The sequence below is a fragment of the Physeter macrocephalus genome, chromosome 2, assembly GCF_002837175.3.
Source record: "Physeter macrocephalus isolate SW-GA chromosome 2, ASM283717v5, whole genome shotgun sequence".
Classification (NCBI taxonomy): Eukaryota; Metazoa; Chordata; class Mammalia; order Artiodactyla; family Physeteridae; genus Physeter; species Physeter macrocephalus.
Window position 1 is genome coordinate 28720352 of NC_041215.1, and position 7955 is coordinate 28728306.

The window sequence follows — 7955 nt, forward strand, 5'->3', positions numbered from 1 at the left end:
GAAAAGCAGACCCCAAACAGAGTAAGTTAAGCAAAATGATAAGACAGAGAAATAAACAGCAGATGAAGGAGCAAGGTAAAAACCCACAAAACCAAACAAATGATGAGGAAATAGGCAGTGTACCTGAAAAAGATTTTAGAGTAATGATAGTAAAGATGATCCAAAATCTTGGAAATAGAATGCAGAAAATACAAGAAATATTTCACAAGGGCCTAGAAGAACTAAAGAGCACACAAACAATGATGAACAACACAATAAATGAAATTAAAAATTCTCTAGAAGGAATCAATAGCAGAATAATGGAGGCAGAGAATGGATAAGTGACCTGGAAGATAAAATAGTGGAAATAACTACCACAGAGCAGAATAAAGAAAGACAATGAAAAGAATGGAGGATAGTCTCAGAGACCTCTGGGACAACATTAAATGCATCAACATTCGAATTATAGGGGTCCCAGAAGAGGAAGAAGAGAAAAAGCAAGGAACTGAGAAAATATTTGAAGAGATTAGAGTTGAAAACTTCCCTAATATAGGAAAGGAAATAGTCAATCAAGTCCAGAAAACGCAGAGAGTCCCATACAGGATAAATCCAAGGAGAAACACGCTAAGACACATATTACTCAAACTATCAACAATTAAATACAAACAAAAAATAATTAAAAGCAGCAAGAGAAAAGCAACAAATAACATACAAGGGAATCCCCATAAGGTTAACAGCAGATCTTTCAGCAGAAACTCTGAAAGTCAGAAGGGAGTGGCAGGACATATTTAAAGTAATGAAAGGGAAAAACCTACAACCAAGATTACTCTACCCAGCAGGGATCTCATTCAGATTAGACAGAGAAATTAAAATCTTCACAGACAAGCAAAAGCTAAGAGAATTCAGCACCACCAAACCAGCTTTACAACAAACGCTAAAGGAACTTCTCTAGGCAGGAAACACAAGAGAAGGAAAAGACCTACAATAACAAACCCTAAAACAATTAAGAAAATAGTAATAAGAACATACATATTGATAACTACGTTAAATGTAAATGGATTAAATGCTACAACCAAAAGACATAGACTAGCTGAATGGATACAAAAGCAAGACCTGTGTATATGCTGTCTACAAGAGACTCACTTCAGACCTATGGACACATACACACTGAAAATGAGGGGATGGAAAAATATATTCCATGCAAATGGAAATCAAAAGAAAGCTGGAGTAGCAATTCTCTTATCAGCACCACAATACAAAAGGCAAATACTAACAGCCATAAAAGGGGAAATCGACAGTAACACAATCATAGTAGGGGACTCAAACACCCCACTTTCACCAATGGATAGGTCATCCAAAATTAAATAAGGAAACACAAACTTTAAATGATACATAAACAAGATGGACTTAATTGATATTTATAGGACATTCCATCCAAAATCAACAGAATACACTTTCTTCTCAAGTAGTCATGGAACATTCTCCAGGGTATATCATATCTTGGGTCACAAATCAAGCCTTGGTAAATTTAAGAAAATTGAATCATATCAAGTATCTTTTCCGACCTCAACTCTATGAGACTAGATATGATTTACAGAAAAATATCTGTAAAAAATACAAATACATGGAGGCTCAACAATGCACTATGAAATAACCAAGAGATCGCTGAAGAAATCAAACAGGATATCAAAAAATACCTAGAAACAAATGACAATGAAAACACGACAACCCCAAACCTATAGGAAGCAGCAAAAGAAGTTATAAGAGGTAAGTTTATAGCAATACAATCCTACCTCAAGAAACAAGAAACATCTGAAATAAACAACCTATCCTTACACCTAAAGCAACTAGAGAAAGAAGAACAAAAAAACCCCAAAGTTAGCAGAAGGAAAGAAATCATAAAGATAAGATCAGAAATAAATGAAAAAGAAATGAAGGAAACAATAGCAAATATCAATAAAACTAAAACCTGGTTCTCTGGGAAGAAATCAAAATTGATAAACCATTGGCCAGACTCATCAAGAAAAAAAGGGAGAAGACTCAAATCAATAGAGTTAGAAATGAAAAAGGAGAAGTAACAACTGACACTGCAGAAATACAAAGGATCATGAGAGATTACTATAAGAAATTATATGCCAATAAAATGGACAACCTGGAAGAAATGAAAAAATTCTTAGAAAAGCACACCTTCCAAGACTGAACCAGGAAAAAATAGAAAATCTAACCAGACAAATCAGAAGCACTGAAATTGAGACTGTAATTAAAAATCTTCCAACAAACAAAAGTCCAGGACCAGATGGCTTCACAGGAGAATTCTATCAAACATTTAGAGAAGAGTTAACACCTATCCCTCTCAAACTCTTCCAAAATATAGCATAGGAAGGAACACTCCCAAACTCATTCCATGAGGTCACCATCACTCTGATACCAAAACCAGACAAAGATGTCACAAAAAACAAAAACTACAGGCCAATATCACTGATGAACATAGATGTAAAAATCCTCAACAAAATACTAGCAAACAGAATCCAGCAGCACATGAAAAGGATCATTCACCATGATCAAGTGGGGTTTATCCCAGGAATGCATGGATTTTTAAATATATGCAAATAAATCAATGATACACCATATTAACAAACTGAAGGATAAAAACCATATGATACTCTCAATAGATGCAGAAAAAGCCTTTGACAACACTTAACACCAAATTATGATAGAAACCCTCCAGAAAGTAGGCATAGAGGGAACCTACTTCAACTTAATAAAGGCCATATATGACAAACTCACTGCCAACATCATTCTCAATGGTGAAAAACTGACACCATTTCCACCAAGAGCAGGAAGAAGACAAGGATGCCCACTCTTACCACTATTATTCAACATAGTTTTGGAAGTTTTAGCTACAGCAATCAGAGAAGAAAAATAAAAGAATCCAAATCAGAAAAGAAGTAAAGATGTCACTGTTTGCAGATGACATGATACTATACATAGAGAATCCTAAAGATGCTACCAGAAAACTACTAGAGCTAATCAATGAATTTTGTAGAGTAGCAGGATACAAAATTAATGCACAGAAATCACTTGCATTCCCATACACTAATGATGAAAAATCTGAAAGAGAAATTAAGGAAACACTTCCATTTACCATTGCAACAAAAAAGAATAAAGCACCTAGGAATAAACCTACCTAAGGAGACAAGAGACCTGTATGCAGAAAACTATAGGACACTGATGAAAGAAATTAAAGATGATACAAACAGATCGAGAGATATACCATGTTCTTGGACTAGAAAAATCAACATTGTGAAAATGACTATACTACCGAAAGCAATCTACAGATTCAGTGTAATCCTTATCAAACTACAAATGGTATTTTTCACAACTAGAACAAAAACTTTCACAATTTGTATGGAAACACAATAGACCCCGATTAGCCAAAGCAACCTTGAGATAGAAAAATGAAACTGGAGGAATCAGGGTCCCATACTTCAGACTTTACTACAAAGCTACAGTAATCAAGACAGTATTGTACTGGCACAAAAAGAGAAATATAGGTCAATGGAACAGGATCAAAAACCCAGAGATAAACCCATGCACATGTGGTCACCTTATTTTTGATGAAGGAGGCAAGAATATACAATGGAGAAAAGACAGCCTCTTCAATAAGTGGTGCTGGGAAAATTGGACAGCTACATGTAAAAGAATGAAAATAGAGCACTCCCTAACACCATATACAAAAATAAACTCAAAATGGATTAAAGACCTAAATGTAAGGCCAGACACAATAAAACTCTTGGAAGAAAACTTAGGCAGAACATTTGATAACATAAATCACAGCAATATCCCTTTTGACCCACCTCCTAGAGAAAGGAAATAAAAACAAAAATAAACAAATGGACCTAATGAAATAAGCCTTTGCACAGCAAAGGAAACCATGAACAAGATGAAAAGACAACCCTCAGAATGGGAGAAAATATTTGCAAATGAAGCAACTGACAAAGGATTAATCTCCAATATATACAAGCAGTTCATACAGCTCAATATCAAAAAACAAATAACCCAATCTAAACACGGGCAGAAGACCTAAGTATACATTTCTCCAAAGAAGATATACAAATTGCCAACAAACACGTGAAAGGATGCTCAGCATCACTAATCGTTAGAGAAATGCAAATCAAAACCACAATGAGGTATCACCTCACACTGGTCAGAATGGCCATCATCAAAAAATCTACAAACAATAAATGCTGGAGAGGGTGTGGAGAAAAGGGAACCCTCTTGCACTGTTGGTGGGAATGTAAATTGATACAGCCACTATGGAGAACAGTATGGAGGTTCCTGAAAAAACTAAAAATAGAACTACCATATGTCCCAGCAATCCCACTACTGGGCATATACCTTGAAAGAACCATATTTCAAAATTAATCATGTACCACAATGTTCATTGCAGCACTATTTACAATAACCAGGACATGGAAGCAACCTAAGTGTCCATCCACAGATGAATGGATAAAGAAGATGTGGCTCATATATACAATGGAATATTACTCAGCCATGAAATGCAATGAAATTGAGTTATATGTAGTGAGGTGTATGGACCTAGATTCTGTCATACAGAGTGAAGTAAGTCAGAAAGAGAGAAACAAATACTGTACACTAACACATATCTATGGAATCTAAGAAAAAAAAAAAGGTTCTGAAGAACCTAGGGGCAGGACAGGAATAAAGACACAGACATAGATGTAGAGAATGGACTTGAGGACAGCAGAGTGGGAAGGGTAAGCTGGGATGAAGTGAGAGAGTAACATTGACATATATACACAACCAAATGAAAAATAGCTAGTGAGAAGCAGCGCATAGCACAGGGAGATAAGCTCAGTGCTTTGTGTCCACCTAGAGGTGTGGTATAGGTAGGGTGGGAGGGAGACACAAGAAGGAGGAGATAAGGGGATATATGTATATATATAGCTGATTCACAGTTATAAAGCAGAGACTAACACACCATTGTAAAACAATTATACTCCAATAAAGATGTCAAAATAAATAAATAAATAAATAAAATGCCTAAATAATAAAACAAACAAAAACCTTCATTCCTTTTTATGGTTGAGTAATATTCCACTGTACATACATACTTCAATTTGTTTTTCCATTCATCTACTGATAGACATTTGAGTCGTTTCCATGTTTGGGGTATTATGAATAATGCTTCTATGAACATTCAATACTAGTTTCTATGTGAAGAGTATTTCATTTTTCTTGGCTATAAACCTAGGAGTAGAATTGCTTGGTCATATAGTAATTCTATGCTTCACTTTCTGAGGAACTTCCCAACTGTATCCTACAGTGGCTGCATTATTTTACATTTGACCAGGAATGTACAAGGTGTACAATTTCTTCACATTGTTACGAACACTTGTTATTTTTCTTTCCATTAAAAAAAATTATGGCCATTCTAGTGGGTGTGAAACAATCTCTCATTCAGGGTTTTATTTGCCTTTCTTGACAGTCAATAATGTTGAGTATCTTTTCCTGTGCTTGTTGGTCCATTTGGAGAAATGACTAAGTATTTTGTCTACATTTAAATTAGATTTTTTTTTTTGCTGTTGTTGAGTTGTAAGAGTTCTTTATATGAAAGATGCCTTTTCACTTTCTTGATAATCTGCTTTGATGCACAAAAGTTTAATTTTTATGAAGTCAAATTTATCTATTTTTCTCCTCCTGATGCTTGGGTTTCGTGACAAATCTATGAATACATTGCCAAATCTGAGGTCATATAGATTTACTCCTACATTTTATTCCAATAGTTTTATAGTTTTAGCTGTTATATTTAGATCATTGTTCCATTTTGAGTTAATTTTTGTATAGGGAGTGAGTTGAAGATCCAACTTCATTCTTTGGCATGTGGTTATCCAGTTATCCAAGCACCACTTGTTGAAGAGACTGTTCTTTCCTCTTTTAATGGTCTTGGCATCCCTGTCAAAAATCAATTGGCCATAGATGTTTGGGTTTGTTTCTGAACTCTCAATTCTATTCCATTGGTCTATATGTCTTATGGCAGTATCACATGGTTTTGATTTTTTGTAGCTTAGTAGTAAGTTTGAAATAGGGAAGTATGAATCCTCCAAATTTGGTTTTCTTTTTCAATTTACACACAATTGCAAGGTACAATTGCAAGGTACTCCAATAGTCAAAAAGACTATTTGGGGTACCTTGCAATTGTGTGTAAATTTGAGGATCAACCTTTTCATTCCTACAGAAAAGGTCATTGGAATTTTGATATGGGTTGCATTGAATCTGTAGATAACTTTAGGAAGTAACAATAAGTCTTTCAATCCATGAAATCAGATGTATTTCCATTTATTTGGGTCTTCTTTAATTTCTTTCAGCAATGTTTTACAGTTTTCAGTGTACAAGTCTTTTACTTCCTTGATTAAATTTATTCCTAGGTATTTTATTTCTTTGGATGCTATTATAAATGGAATTGTCCTCCTAATTTTCTTTCTGGATTGTTCAATGTTGTTATATAGAAACACAACTAATTTTTTTACTGTAATGTATATTTTATTTATTGAAATATATTTGATATATGTTATATAAATTACAGGTGTACAATATAGTGATTCATAATTTTTAAATTCTATTCTCCATTTATAGTTATTATAAAATATTGGCTGTATTCCCCTTGTTGTACAATATATCCTTGAAGCTTATTTTATTATTTTTTATTATTATTTTTTGGCTGTGCCACATGGCATGTGGGATCTTAGTTCCCCAGCCAGAGATCAAACCCATGCCCCTGCAGTTGGAGCATGGAGTCTTAACCACTGGACCACCAGGGAAGTGCCAAAAGCTTATTTTATACCTAATAGTTTGTACCTCTTAATCCCCTACCCCTATATTGCCCCTCCCCACTTCCCTCTCCCCATTGGTAACCACTAATTTGTTCTTGACATCTGTGAGTCTGTTTATTTTTTGTTATATTCACTAGTTTGTTGTATTATTTAGACTCCACATGTAAGTGATATCATGTAGTATTTGTCTTTCTCTGTCTGGCTTATTTCACTTAGCATAATGCCCTCCAAGTCATCCTTGTTGCTGCAAATGGCAAACTTTCATTCTTCTTTATGTCTGAGTAACATTTCATTGTGTGTATATATCTCACATCGTCTTTATCCATTCATCCATTGATGGACAGTTATGTTGCTTCCATATCTTGGCAATTATAAATAATGCTGCTATGAACATTGGGGTGCATGTATCTTTTAAAATTAGTTGTTTTTGCTTGTTTGTTTTCAGTTATATACCCAGGAGTGGAATTGCTGGGTCTTATGGTAGTTCTATTTTTAGTTTTCTGAGAAACCTCCATACTGTTTTCCATAGTGGCTGCACCAATTTACATTCCCACCAACAGCGTATGAGTGTTCCCTTTTCTCCAAATCCTTACCAACATTTGTTATTTGTGTTCTTTTTGATGATAGCCATTCTGACAGGTGTGAGGTTATATCTCATTGTGGTTTTGATTTGCATTTTCCTGATGATTAGTAAGAAACACAACTGATTTTTATGACTGCTGATTTTGTTTGCTAGCTCTGATATATTTGTGTGTGTTTGTTTGTGTGTGCATTCTTTGGGATTGCCTACACATAGAATAATGCCATCTGCAAATATTGATAGTTTTACTTTTTCTTTTCCAATTTGGATGGCTTATCTTGCCTCATTGCTCTATGTAGGACTTCCAGTGCAATGTCCACTAAAATAGCAGTGGCAAAAGTGGGCATCCTTGTTTTTGTTCCTGGTCTTAGGAGAAAGGTTTCAGTTTTTCACCATTTTGTTAGCTGTGGGTTTTTGGTGTATGTCCTTTATCATATTGAGAAAGATCCCTCCTATTCCTAGTTTGTTAAGTGTTGTTTTTTTTTTTTTTTCTTTTAATCATGAAAGGGTCTTGAATTTAGTCAAATAGTTTTTCTATGTCT